The 14,522-nt window shown below is 38.9% G+C and overlaps 1 protein-coding gene across 1 annotated transcript in view; it reads left to right on the top strand.

The window, feature by feature from the left end:
• Nucleotides 1–14,522, top strand: part of PTPN1 (protein tyrosine phosphatase non-receptor type 1) — a 102,370-nt gene that overhangs the window by 66,943 nt on the left and 20,905 nt on the right. The gene's annotated exons all lie outside the window — the stretch shown is intronic.

Raw genomic sequence — 14,522 nt, forward strand, 5'->3', positions numbered from 1 at the left:
GCCGCCGTGCATATTGCGCCCAATGCTGTTGCAGTGCGGCTCGGCTGAAAGCGGCCATGGAAGAAATGGGGCAGGTTTCCCCCCCCCCACCTGCCCATTCAGCTACAGCTTTGGTGGCTCTGTAGGCAGAGCTGCGAAGTTCTCTTCTCTAACTTCTTGAGATCTTACGAGAAGTTAGTCTGATGGAACTTTTTTTTTAACCAATAGTCCCACAAACACGTGGCGAAGACTGAGAAGCAAACGGAGAAATGGAATGCAGCTGAAAGGCAGATTAGTAAAAAAAATGCTTGGGGAGGCAGGGACGGGCGCAGCAACCTTACCCCGCGTGGGTATTGATGCAGGTTGCACATGGATGGGACTGAAGGCCTAGGACTGGGGTGACGGCGCACTTGCCCACAGAGAGGGCTCTGTGTGCTGCCTGTGGCACGCGTGCCATAGGTTTGCCACCATGGGCATAATAGCTATGCTGGCCACATGACCACAGAAAATGTACATAATATATGGCTGCATTTTTTTAACAGCCATTCCAGCCATAGTTTATGTTCCATTGCTCTCTTTCCAGGAAGAAAAAAAAATTAAGATTGCACATACTTAGCTCTTTCTGTCTCCTAATTCATATTGACAGAGAAAAAATGTAACATCAAGTGACAGAATGAATCAGGAAATGAATACCAAGTACTTTTATAAATACAGAGGGTTGGGGGGAAAGGATGCAGTTAATGATTCAGAAGAATTTTCTGCTTTGGCAAACTAAAAAATATAGAAAAATGTTCATTTTCTGTTCCTGTTTATCTGCACAGATGGATCTTTTGCCCATGGCTTTTAGACTGTCAGATTATCGATGGTGCTGACAGTATGGTTTTAATGTTCATTTTTCATTTGGTAAGATGCCCAGAGCTATTTGGGATTGGTTAGTGTATGGATTTCTAATAATATTAATATCTTGCATTACTCCACAAATGATTTTGGAAAACTATAAAATAGGAAGGCTTTTATGTATGACTTTTTATGGTATGAGATCATTACAATTCCTGTATACAGAAGATAAAATACCCAGCACATTTCTCAAGTAAAAGGACAAGAATATGTTACTTTCTCTAAAGGAGACTGATAATCTACTTTCCAAGGAAATAGAGGCCTTTTGGTTCAGGGTCTTGTTGGTTTTTTATCTAAAACATGGTGAATCAATTCCTGCCCCTTCACCAGGCTTCAGAATACTAGGAATGGGGTAAACACTGATAACAACATCCAATTGTTGTTATTTGTATCTGGGAGGACTATAAAAACATGTATGAATTTTATATTTTGCTCCTCCAAAAAGTATTTTTATTATTGTTTTTTCAGGAATTTTTTTCAGAAAAATTGAAGTGAAGAAAATGAAGAAAGATCCATTTTTCTAACTGGCCTAGAGAAGAATGTTGTGTGTGTGTTTTTAGGGGTGATACAGCACACATACACAGGGTTGCTTTTTTAACTCCCAAGTTGGCTGTGGTTTATTGCTTCAGAGACTAATAAACATTTTCTCAGAAAACATCTGCTTGTTTCCCGGTTGGTATTCTTGCCTTGAACTCTCATTTATTGCCATTAATCTTTCTTATACTGTACCTATAATGATCCCTGACTGTTTTCTAACTCAGTTTTTTTCGGCTTTGGCAGCTTTAAGATGGGCAGCCTCCAACTCCCAGAATTCTCCAAGTAGTAAGTTGCCAAAGTTGAGAAACACAGTTCTATGTTATCCTTATTTCCTATTATTCCTTTTCCTTGTATGTCTGTGTTCCTCTTTATCTATTATCTACCTAGTCCATTACTCTGTACTTCTGCTTATTGCTCTTCAGACTACTTATTTACTTAACACTATAAATTTACATAACATTCTGATTTTAAGTACTCTTGTGCTGTGTTTTTACTCTTTTAACACTGGCATGTGTTACAAAAACCTCTGTGTGAGGCTTGCCAGCTCTTTGGGTCACCCTGGGGTTGTGTGTATGTGGAGAAAGCAGTTGTATTCATTGTGATCCTTTTACTAAAGGGAATGGACTCGCTTTCATGTGTATTCGGTATCAATCAGTCTTTTGACAGCATTCCCATTTATCTTGGCAGGGATTTCTATTTTTTTTTCCCAGAGTGTACTACAATTAAAAAAAAATCCATATTGGAAATTACTTTTGTATCCCTATACTAAGTCTCCTGCTACTCCGCATGTATTGCTCATGCAGTTCTCTGAAATAGCCTTTTGATTTATTGCTAAGAAGGGTTGGGGTATTTCTTACAGGTTCCTCCCTTTCTCTCATTCTTTTCTGATATCTTCTTTTGGGTGGGGTGGGGTGAGGTGCCTTCAAGTCAGTGTGAACTCCTGGCAATTGTCTAGACAAGTCCCTGCAGTTTTCTTAGCAAGATTTCAGAAGTGATTTTCCTTGCCTCTGTCCTAGGGCTGAAAGAAAGTGACTGGCCCAAGATCACAAATCTGGCTTCGTGCCTAAGGTAGGACTAGAACTCCCAGTCTCCTGATTTCTAGCCTGGTGCTTTAACTACTGCACCAAACTGGTGTGCCACCACTCTTTTCCTATCTTCCCTCTCTGCTCCCACATTTCTTCAGCCTTCTTGGCATGAAGTAATCTTGAGTCCAGGACTGCTATTTTTTTTTCCTGGATTCTGATGATGTTTTCTTACACTTCAGATCTGACCATGGTGGTAGCATGTAAAAAATATATTTGCACGTGTACCTCTTGGTATTACCGAGTACATGCATTTAGATATTGGCATCAGGAGAGAAAACACCGGTAAAGGGTCATGGTGGCCTAGCAGTTAAGTGCTGGGCTTGTCGACCAAAAGACCGGCAGTTCGAGACCCAAGTATCGTGTGACTGGGTGAGCTCCCGTTTTTGCCCCAGCTCCTGCCCACCTAACTGTTCGAAATCATGCAAATGCAAGTAGATATGTAGGTACCACTTTGATGGGAAGGTAGCAGCATTCTGTGTGCCTTGGAGTATAGTCATACTGGTCATGACCACGGAAGTGTCTTCAGACAATTCTGGCTTCCTCGGCCAAGAAAGTGAGATGAGCACACACACCTCCTAGAGTTGGACACAACTAGACAGGGGAAACCTTTACCTTTACGTACATGCAGATATTGGCATTAGGAGAGAAAACAATGGCAATTGCAATGCCCTTGTCCTTTCAACTCCCTCCTCCTAGAACAGGGATGTCAAACTGTCGGCCTGCGGGCTGGATGCGTCATCCAGCTTCAGCAATGGAAAAAAAGTCACAATACATGGCGACATGTGATGTGACGTTGTGAGTTTGACACCCCTGTTCTAGAAACTGCCTTAGCTCTTTTTTATACTCACGCAAGAGATTTGTTACCCATCCTTGTGTTAGGCCACTCCATCTTTGCAACCACTTTGCCCTAGAGTCTTTTGAGGAAGACATACAGTGGTGCTAAAAAGGTTTTAACCTTCAAACTGGATGTGATTTATTGCTTCAGGGACAAATACATATTTTTATTGAAAATAAAAAAAATGTCCTCATACTTTGTTAAAGTTGGTTGATTACATTTCCTGCCTTTAGCCTCTTGCCTATATGGTTTTTTTATATTTATATCCAGAGTAATTTTCATCTTATTTATATCTCCCTATTTTGTCTTATTCCTATTCCTTACATGTCTGTGTTTGTAATTATTACCTTATTCTTTTCCTATAGTTCTACCTATATAAGTCTTATTTTTTTAGTATTCTGCGATGCCTGCTCTAAATTCTCCATGTGTTTATTCTCCCAAGCATCAACAAAGTCACATATTAATTTCTTGCAGGTGCTTTTTCTTGTCTTAGTATTCTGCTGCCAAATGAGCGGAGTGGCTGAGCAACTTCCATTCTTGGGCTGACTTGACTTCTTCGGGGTTTGTTCTAAATCTTTAGACTTCTAGATAGCCTCTGCTAACTGCATGGATCTCTTTTCCAAAGCTTGCCAAGGTGTTGGGCTACACTGAAGGAGAAAGAAAGGAGGAACAGAATGCGTTGTATTTCTGCCCTATCAAATCATCCCTGTGGTTTTTGATGCTACATCTTGGTTGCTCTGATCTTTTCCAGGGGCTGCTGCAAGCATCTCTGAGGTACTTGGTCGTTAGTGCTGCTAACCTCCTAAGCTATTCCTTGGGGATTTTGGGATCTGTTCCTCTCTTTTAGTTACCACACCTTCCTCTCGATGATGTTCACCTCACAATTGCTTTTTTCACTTACATGTTATGCTTGCTGGCACTCTAGACAAGTGTGGTAGCCTTCAAAAAGAGGAAGAGGTAATGTGGCTGTTTTCTGCTTCCCTCAGAGACTTTAGCACTTCTGGAGATTTAGATATGCATAAAAGAAAAACAAAGAAGAAGCAAAAATTGCAGAAAATTAGTCTCATATTGTTGTCCACATCATTTTGCAAACAGGCCATTAAGTCTGAGGATAGTTGTGTCACACCATCATTTGCTCTGCTTGATTCTTTCCCTGCTGTTTTTGGAGTCAAAGAAATGAGTTTATTTAAGAATCCTGTTTCCTGTAAGATTTGGTGGTTGCTGGCTTGTGTCTATATCTTTGCCTTTGTATTTTATGAAGCCAACTCATTGGCCTTGCTGAGTGTTGTGCAAAAGCCCACAAGGTCAATGATACAGTATATATTCACAGATCATTCTGTGAATGCTAAACTGCTGCAATTGAGAGTTTTGATTTGTCTTGTTTTGTTTTTATATTGAATTTTGTTTGCTTAAAGGAGTTATCCTCTATCAAAATGACCTTAGTTTCGGTAGTGTTTATTGGGACACAAGGATGATTTTGTTCTGTATGCTAAATGAATGATATCTGACTGTGAAATAGAACAACAGAAATGTGTAGTGTGTGTGTGTTACTTTTTGTTTACACAACTAATTAATTATTTTCTTGAGGAAAGAATGGATGAAAGAAAGAGATGAATATGATGGACAATCTAAACTGGAAAAAAAATTGGTTTCATACTCATAATTCTGCCTGAAGATCTTACTTTTGCTAGATAAGAAGTTGCTAGATCTATTTTTTCACAATTGAAAATTAACTCCAAACGTATTCAGCTGTTCTCAGCATGAAGCAGACAGCCTTTTCATAGTATTAGAACAGACAATTGTCCCTTTCTCATCTTACAATTGCAAGGCAATTTTCACAAACTCCTTTGTTAATAGACAGTTGCAGTTCAGCTGCTATTGCTTCTGTAGACATATGCTAATCTCAATTTGACATGCCTCACACCTAATGGTTCTGTCATCTGAAAAACTCAGCATTTTTTAAAAATAATTTTTAAGGAAGAATCTGTCTAGGGCAGGGGTAGGCAACCTTGGCTCTTTTATGACTCGTGGACTTCAACTCCCAGCATAGCTGGCTCAGGAATTCTGGGAGTTGAAGTCCACGAGTCATAAAAGAGCCAAGGTTGCCTACCCCTGGTCTAGGGATAGCAGAATGAAGTACTCTTGAACTGCTTTGAGATAAATCTTTTAAGCTAAGAATTATAGGAGTTGTTGCTGCTGTGTCTGGAAATCATCAGGTTGAAATAGCCATGAAATTTCTAGGACAAGGATAGTCTTAAAGAGGCTCTATTTAGATTTGCATTGAAAGTAGTGAGCACTGACACCATATATAAAGAGGATGTAATTTTTAAGGCTATTTCTGAATGCCTTGGTTGTGGATTGCCCATGCCATATAATAAAGATGGAGAAAAAAGACAGCATGAGGTAGAAAATATAGCGGGAAACATTTTTGTTCAGTCTTACATTGTTAAAATCCAAGGTCATTTACTGAATCAGATTAAAGACTAATAAAAGGAAGCATTAGAGTGTAACAACATATTGTTAAATTATAGAATTTGCTGACTAACTATGCTATGGTGATATTCACCAATTTAGGTGAATAAGCAAATTCATTGCAATAGATATTGATGCATGTTACGATTAGAATCAAAGGCAGCAGGTCCCAAATTCCAGTTGTTAAGGAGTAACACTAGAAGAAGATTGTCACCTCCCATGTGCTGCTTGTGAGTTCATGGATCATCTGATCAGATGCTGTTTAACACAGAGTGGTTGGAAGATCCAATCAGAGTCAGTCACCGGGACCAAAAGTTTATTCTGCCAAGCTTTTGGGAATGGATCCCTTGTCAATCAACAGGAGCGCTGATTTACCACCAGCTTATAGGAGCTGAGGGTGCGGTGGAATAAGGAAACAATGACTAATGACACCATATAAATGCAACGCATAGAACAGCCCAGTGCATACATTCTGGAGAGAGAGAGGTTCTCTGAGGATGGGCTCCAGCACAAGGCCGAAAGTTTGGAAGAATAAACCTTGGTCCCAGTGACCAACTCAGATTAGATCCTGCAATATTATTCTGGGACATATATAAGCACAGAGTGATAGGGTTTGTGCTACATATGATTCAACTTTGACCGAACTATCAATCCAATTTTCTAGATTTGTTCAATATATAGTATTGGACTATAAATTAATCATACATTCTGGTTCAACGCAACACATTACACTACACTAAAATGTGATTCACTACCGTAGTTATGATTTAGCTTTGATTAGATGGCCTGATCCAGCTGGGTGTGCAATTTAATTCTCTATTATGAGAATACAAAAGTGCAAACTTTGGGAAAATTCCTTTCCCCTCCCCCCCCGCCTAAATTCTATAATGTTAGCTGCTATGATTTGTCACAATATTTTTTATAAATGTAAACAAACTGTCTTGTCAAGATTCATTCTTTCATAAAATGTGTATTTTATATTAGCCAGAAAAATCCTCAGCCCCTAGAGATGTTTCCCGTAGGGTGATTTAGAATGAAATCAGCACTACTTATTTTCTAAAATTAAACTTCCTGCAAGTATGTTTTGTGGGTCAGAGTCCACTTCTTCAAATTCATGAAATTTTGTTGTGAGTACATCTGGAGCCTGTGTATGCAAGGAAGTGAAATCTGGCCACAAGAGATGCAACAGATTTACCCAGCTACTTTCCTCAGTTTTGTTTCCATAGAAATCACTTTAAAGTCACTTCTGAAGAAAAAACATTTTAAAATAATTTGCCCCAAAATGTTTCTTCTAACTTGTGCAGGCTTGCTTAAGGTTATCTGAACTTAAGCACTTGCTTGAAGATAATCTTTCTCAACAAAGTTCTGAGTTAACAGTCTTGAAATGAATTGTAACCAAAATCATAGATAATCCTGTTGATCTCTCTGCTGGGTTTCATTAATTGATCAGGAAGTGAATTACTGAGCAAATAGTTGAATTAGTTATTAAAACTGTAAACAATTCAGTTTATTCTTGTATCATCATGGATGAATATTTTTTGATGCAAACAATCATGTATATAGTTTTGCAAATACCACTTTTTATATGATAATAAACACAATACAGTTTGTTAAAACTATAGGCCACAATTTTGTTGATCAGCAGACATATTTGCCATGTTAACATTATGCCACAAGGGCAGTCACAAAATGGCTGCTATGATGAGCATGACCAGGTATAAAATACCTATTCTCTAAAAAAAAAAAAAAAAAAGCCTACTGAGATGGTTCTGGGTTTTTTTTCTAGTTGGTAGATACTCTTCTCAGCAACCATACACCATTTTCATTTATTCCAGCTTCCTATTTGTTTATATAATTAAAATTATCTTTTTAAAAAAATAATCATTACATGTGACAGGAAGTCTGGCGGTGAATCTGAGGGTACTTTAATGCTCAAAGGTAACACACCCATCAGACAAAACTGAGTCTAGTGCTTCCTAACGGAAAGCTTTAAAAAAAATATTCTTTGCACATGGGACCGATTTTTCTTTCTTTGAACAAAAATCTGTTAGTGGACTGCCCAGCACCTTTTAGGAACACAGGATACAATACAATCCTAAGTTTAAATCATTTTTGTACCTAATTTGATCGTATATTTTTGTCTATTAATGAATTCTTCATTGATGACATTAAATTAGAAGGAATAGACTTCTACTGTTCATGATTGATAGTATTAATTCCAGACTGTATACATAGGTCAACCATCCTGAACTCAGCCTTCTGAATACATTCGGAGATGAGTTTCTCCAGTATGCACAGCATGACCTTTTGAGTGTTATAGTCTCAACATGTATAGAGGGAAAGATTATGATAATGGTAGTAGTAACTAAGTCATGTTGACTTAAATTGCTTGATTTATAAACTTATGAAAATACATTTTATGAAGTTGGATTATCATCCAAATAGGTAACAGCAGATGTGTTCTCCCAATCAGTTACTTTACATTCTTTGAGGTAGAGATCCCACACACTGTAAGCAAAACTCTTGGCTTGCCATTAACCAGTGGCCTTTGAAGCAATTTACAGACTTCACAGCATATATTTCACCTTTTCAACTTGCAGCTCTATTTATTAACAGATGGAAACTTATCAAAGAAAGATCCAACCTAGAACTAAGGAGAAATTTCCTGACGGTGAGAACAATTAATCAGGGAAATGGCTAGCACTCCAGATGGGTGCTCCATCATTGGAGGTTTTTAAGAAGATTGGACAACCATTTGTCAGGAATAGAACAGGGTGTCCTGTTTGAGCAGGGGTTGGACTAGAAGACCTCCACAGAGTCTTCCCTTCCAACTCTGTTATACCTGTAAGCTATATAAGTTAAACATTGCTAGAGTATTGTTCACATCTACTTGCTAACTATTATTTTGCATCTTGAGGGTCCATCTTAGCATATATTCAGATACTGTCTCCTTCCTGTTCATTTTTGCTCTGCCTGAACTCCCAGATTCTCATAGTATGAAACCAACTAGAATTATTTGTTTAATAAAAACTTTACCTTTATATTGCTTTACTTCCATTGTTTTAAAGGCAGCCAAAACAAGAGTTACTGTATGCAGTTAACAGGCAATCTTTAAATGTCTTCAACAATTTTCCAACTGACGACTATTTTATAATACCTAACAAACCATGTGTATACCCATCATCTCTAACTTGGCCACAGATGGTAGATCTAGGAATGAATACTTGCCTGGCCAGTGTCAACAGAGTATAATGATAGCATGGAATGAGTTTCTCTGTAAAGTCTCTTCCAAGGGACAGCATGATTTAATGGTTCCTCCTAGTTTGCATATTGGCTGTCTGTTTCAGTGCTCTGGCTCTCTGACAGTAGTCTGTGGTTTGCTGGGTGTGTTGCTTCATTGCAGCAGGTATCAAATTACTAAACACTAAATCAACAAGTGTTTTCTAGGAAAGCCATGTTACAAAGGTACATTGGCAATACTAAGATCACAATCGCTTATTTACTTCTTGACAGTTTTAACAAGCAGTACTGTCCTTTCAAGTTAGTAAAAGTTAACGTGAGTAAAGTCACAGCAAGAATAACACTTTGCTGCCTATGTGTGTGTGTGTGTGTGTGTGTGTGTAGTAAAAACAAATAAATATGAATACCAGGATAATATCAAACTAGGATTTGTTTAATAAAAATGCTGAGCTTTTGTCGGCCAGCACTGCCGACATCATCAGAGCATAGAAACAAGTCACCGTCATTGCACCACCAATTTCTAGGGCTGCTGTTCCCCCCCTCTCCTTCCTTTTGCCCATCGCTTTCTTCGTATGCATCCCATCATCCAGATTCGTTGTTCCTTCCTCCCCCTCTTTTTCGGTCATTTCCCTCACCTGCCCACGGTTATTTGCTGTAATCTCAATGATTTTTAGTGTCACTACTCCCCCCTCCTTCTTTTTCCCAACCGTTGATTCGTTCGTGTGTTTCCAACCACCCCATTGTGTTACACGCTTTCGCTCATTCTCTCTCCTTGTTTCTACCCCAAAGCACAACCATTCTTTCCCTGGAGGGCTGTTGGCAGGATGTGTATCCAGTAAAGTCCTCTTGCTTTTTCGCTCCGCTGCTCCTGCGCGTGCATGAGTGTTTCTGAGATGGTCCGTCAAACGGATCTGAATGTTTCTCCAGGAGGGCTCTGCCATGCCCGTTCCTGCCTCCACTCTTCTATTGGAGGACGTTGTCCCTCTCAGGGGATGCATGTTGAGAGCCTCCTTCCCGCCATTCACTCCGATCTTCCATCGTCCGTGATCCTCACGCTTGCATCACCAAACTCTCTGCAAGATGTGCATTGAATTCTACTCCACCCTTAATTGGCTCTCTTGCTCTTCTTGCTCGTGTACAGACTCCCAAAGGGGGGTCCCCTGTTTTTTCTATCGCTATATCCCTCTGGTCCTGTAAAGGGTGAAGGAGTTGCTTTCGTTGGGAATCCTGGCGTTTTTCCCACGTTCTCAGCATTTGGTGTGCTGGGCAGAGTTCTATATGGCGGTTTATAGAGTTCTCATCGGAAAGCCAAGCCTCTTTGAGTAGGCGGCCTCCTTTGGTGGTATCTCCAGACAAAACCTGTGCATTAGCAAGATCAAATGTGTGGCCAAAATTTGTCATGTGGGTCCACACCTGCGAATGTTGTTCGTGTCTTTTAACAGCCAGCGCGTGTTCATGCACCCTGGTCTATATATATAATAGAAATAAAATAGTCCGAGCACCAGGATAATATTAAAACAAAAACTGTTTAATACAAAAGCTAAAGCTAAGCTTTCGTCGGCCAACACTGCCGACATCATGAGAGCATAATACAAGATTACTGGGAGTCCTTTTTATATTGCCGGACGGCTCTGCACCCGGCTTCTCGATCTAGTCATTGGTCCGTCCATTTTCTCTACTTGGTTTGTTCTTAATGGGCACGCGTATCTTGCTGTGCTGGTATCTTCTGAGGTTACTATTTTCTTTTTCCTGAGCTCAATCACTTACTTTCTGCTAGCACACGCCGGTTGCTTTCGCTCGCTTACACTTATCCCCTTTTTTTGTTCTATTCCGGGATCCATCTGATCTTCCTTGATGGGGTTGTGCGCATGTGTGCTCGGAGGAGGGGGTATATTGAGTGGATCCGGGCATCTTTTCAGGTTAGTCTCTGATGGATATGCATTGTCATCCTATCGGCTTTTTGCAAGTCTTCACGGGATCTGTGTGGTCTACTATACTTCCTGATAAATTCGGTAGGGTAACCATTGTACTTAGAGGTTCGAAAGAGGTGGTTTCTTTCTTCAGTTTTGGTCTTGGTTGTACTGCAATGTGAGTCTATCCATTTGAATAATGTTCTTACACAGCTGATCTTGTGGGCCACTGGATGGTTGCTTTTATAGTGGAGGGTCCTGTTGGCACCATGACCCCCGCTAACAAGAGGGAAGGGACGAGACACTCCACCGATGACTACAAAAAAGAGATCCATGAGCAAACGATGGAAAGCCACGCCACGGGACCCTGCACGCGCGCAAGAAGGGCAAAAGAACTAGCAAACGATGAAGGGGGTTCTTCCCATCCTAGTTCACGTATCTTCTTAATCTCCATCGCCTCACATGCGATGATTGTAGTAACTGAAAATTTTGGGAGATATAATCCCAATACTTCTGGAGTACAGCAAGTTTGGGGAAAGATAAAAACTGCTAAATTGGGGTTCAAGACATAAGTCGTCACATTTTTCTCTAATATTCTTGGGTTGAAGAATACAAGGAAATTAACCTGAACATTCAGGGCACTCTGGAGTTCATATCTATAAGGATCTACTTCCTGATTCAACCACTCATTCTACAGCTGAGACTTGAATTTCATTCTTATTGATTAACAAAATTAGCCACTTTAAAAAATCCAACATTTTTTTTAAAAAAAGCACGCTCAGAGCTTTTTGGTGCAGTTGCCATGATTCAATTTTTAGATACTTTTAGCCTGGATGACTGAATCTTTATTGACATATTGCAATGCATTTTGGTAAGAACCCCCTGAAGTTGCTGTACATTCCAACTCTGACTCTCTCCCTAATTAATTTTGCTCTGACTGATGAAGTTGCTTGGATGAGCAACGAAGCATCTCAGATTAACAAAGTTTGGTCCAGTTGCCATGAACCTTTAGACTCCTAAGAATGTAGTAGTCCATTATGATGCATCTGAAAGACCTGGTAAGAGGATGATGGTGCTACCATGTTCATTTCTGCTCCCTTCATTCTCAATCTAAAACCCCTTCATATATGCTATAAGTAGACTCCTTACTCATGAGGGAAATGGGAAGCTTTCCATTTAGCCTTACGAGAAAGGCAGAGGAGATGGGAAATAATGATCAGTCAACCCTCTGATGCCTTTCCTACCCACTCATATGCTGTGCTTGCTAATAAACCTATTTTTCTTAAATGATTCAAGTGCATAAGACTGTTGATATCCTATTACTCATCCTCAAACTGCATAAGTATTGAACACTGGAGGTAACTTAGGAAAAGAAGAAGAGCAAGACTTCTGCTTCTGACACTATCTGGAAAATGCAGCACTTTTTTTTTTCTTAGACTACTGAAGCCAGTATAATGGGAATAGAGAATAAATCTCTGCCAAGGTGTTCTAGATAAGATTAAAACTATGACCGATTATATTTGAATTATCCTGCTTGGTCATTAGAAATCCCTCCATAATGTATTAACTTTATACTCTGTATTGAAATGCAGTTCTCACACATGTAAAATCTGTGAACTCCTTACTACTTACAGTTTGGAAATGACAACTTGTACAAAAGTGCAAATATTGGTCATCTGTGACCTCTACCTTTGAATAGTTAGCCCATCTCACCAATAAGGTAACTCTGTTTATTTTTGTGCCACTCAGAAATAGATCTTCTTTGTTTCATGCCATATTTCAAATATACATGGTGAATTGAAAAAGCAAACACATTTGTTCTTTTAATTTTCATAAAGGATGTAATAGAATGCCCTTATCCAGAGTGTTTGAAACATTCTGTAAAGCTAAAAGGACAACAGTTAAGAACTATCTTCCCCAAGCAATACCAAGGAAAAGTGCTTTGCTGTAGAAGTTGATATGAAATTAGAAAAATCTTGTCCTGCAATGGCTGGGGGATTTAAAAAGTAGATTAGGTTTGGCAATGTCCCTATATTATTCTTTTGAAGATATATTATGTTCCTGTTTGTTACCATATATTTAGTATTTGTTCATTTGTTTACAGTATATAGAAGAGTACTACTCTACAATAACATTCCTAGGGTGATTTAGCATAAAAAATCAAACCATTCAGAATTATTCTAATGTAGAAATAGACTATATGTACAGTGTAAAAAAAAGCTAGTCTCAAAAGGCTAAAAATAGCTTAAAGCTAACAAAGAAAAAAAGATGCAGTCTGTTCTTATGTTAAAGTCAGTCCTGAGACTGATTGAAATTGGTCTGGAAAATCAGTTTCATGCATTGGAGCTTTAGAATAACCTGGCAACTGCCCTCTTGAGAAGCTGTTACCACTAATTGTTGGTTACTTCTTGTGGGCCAAGGCCTGCTATTGTTGTTTTTCCTTCAGTAGTGGCATTTTCCCAATCCCTGCAAGAAACATGAACTGTTCACTGTTAGAAAATTTCAATCTGAGAGGGTTATATCTAGCACTGTAATTTAACTGGAATATGGAGAAGGAGAAGCAACTGGATTTTTGATCTGGCACTAAATATTGTATCTTATATTTAAGGAGACTACAATAGAAGTAAGGAAACCTTGAGCTCTCTAACTTCAGCTATAGCCAGCAGTGTCCATTTGGTGTAGGAGCTGGATCTGATTTATATTCTGTCTTTGCTCAAATAAGCACTCAACATGGCTCATAAATTTTAAAGGCACAGTTCAAAGATTAAAAAGAGAATGAATGCTAAAAATGATTTAACTCTTAAGAGGATGGAGAAAACCATACATTGTTGTAGCCCAGCAGCATCTTGGAGGGGCTGTAAGTTCTCCCTAGGGCTATGGAAAAATATGAACTTTCATGGCCTTAGTGTAAGCCGTCTCACATTTATTTATTTAGCAGTATAAATTGGAATTATTTAGTTAACTGTATAAGTTTAAAAAATGGCTTCACTCCAACTCTAGTGGGGGAAAAATGGCACATGTGAAAATCCTGTAACTTCTTTTTTCTCTTTATTTTTAATTGTTAAGTTATGCATGCTTTGTTTTTTGTTTTAAGTTCCTGACATACAGTATACAGGTTTGATTGATGTCACACATAGCTTTTGTTAGAATGTTACTTACAATGAATGTTGGATTTTATGTGAGTTACCAGAGAAATGAATGATCAGTGCCAAATCGGATGGCTTTAGCAACTGTACTGCTGCTGTGAAGTATAATATGCCTCATCCTTTTAACATTTACAGCTCGCTCCTGTATAGCTTGCTGATGACTCAAGGAAACTTGTGCTCTTATCTTAACCAGGCATTTGTAGCCTTTAGCTGTTAATATGCATATATACAAAAAGGTGGCATGTAGGGATATCAAGAAACATATGTATTCCTGTAGATATCCTTGTTCAACTGTTCTACTTGCATTTCTGTCTTTGTGCTGCCCCGACACACATTCTGATGCATTTTCTTTCAGCCATAAAAGTGTATTTTGTGCTATAAATTCAATGAAACATGATACCTTTCTCTTAACATTCTTAAT

Source organism: Protobothrops mucrosquamatus, unplaced genomic scaffold (genome assembly GCF_001527695.2).
Source record: "Protobothrops mucrosquamatus isolate PMUCROS unplaced genomic scaffold, P.Mucros_1.0 scaffold682, whole genome shotgun sequence".
NCBI lineage: Eukaryota > Metazoa > Chordata > Lepidosauria > Squamata > Viperidae > Protobothrops > Protobothrops mucrosquamatus.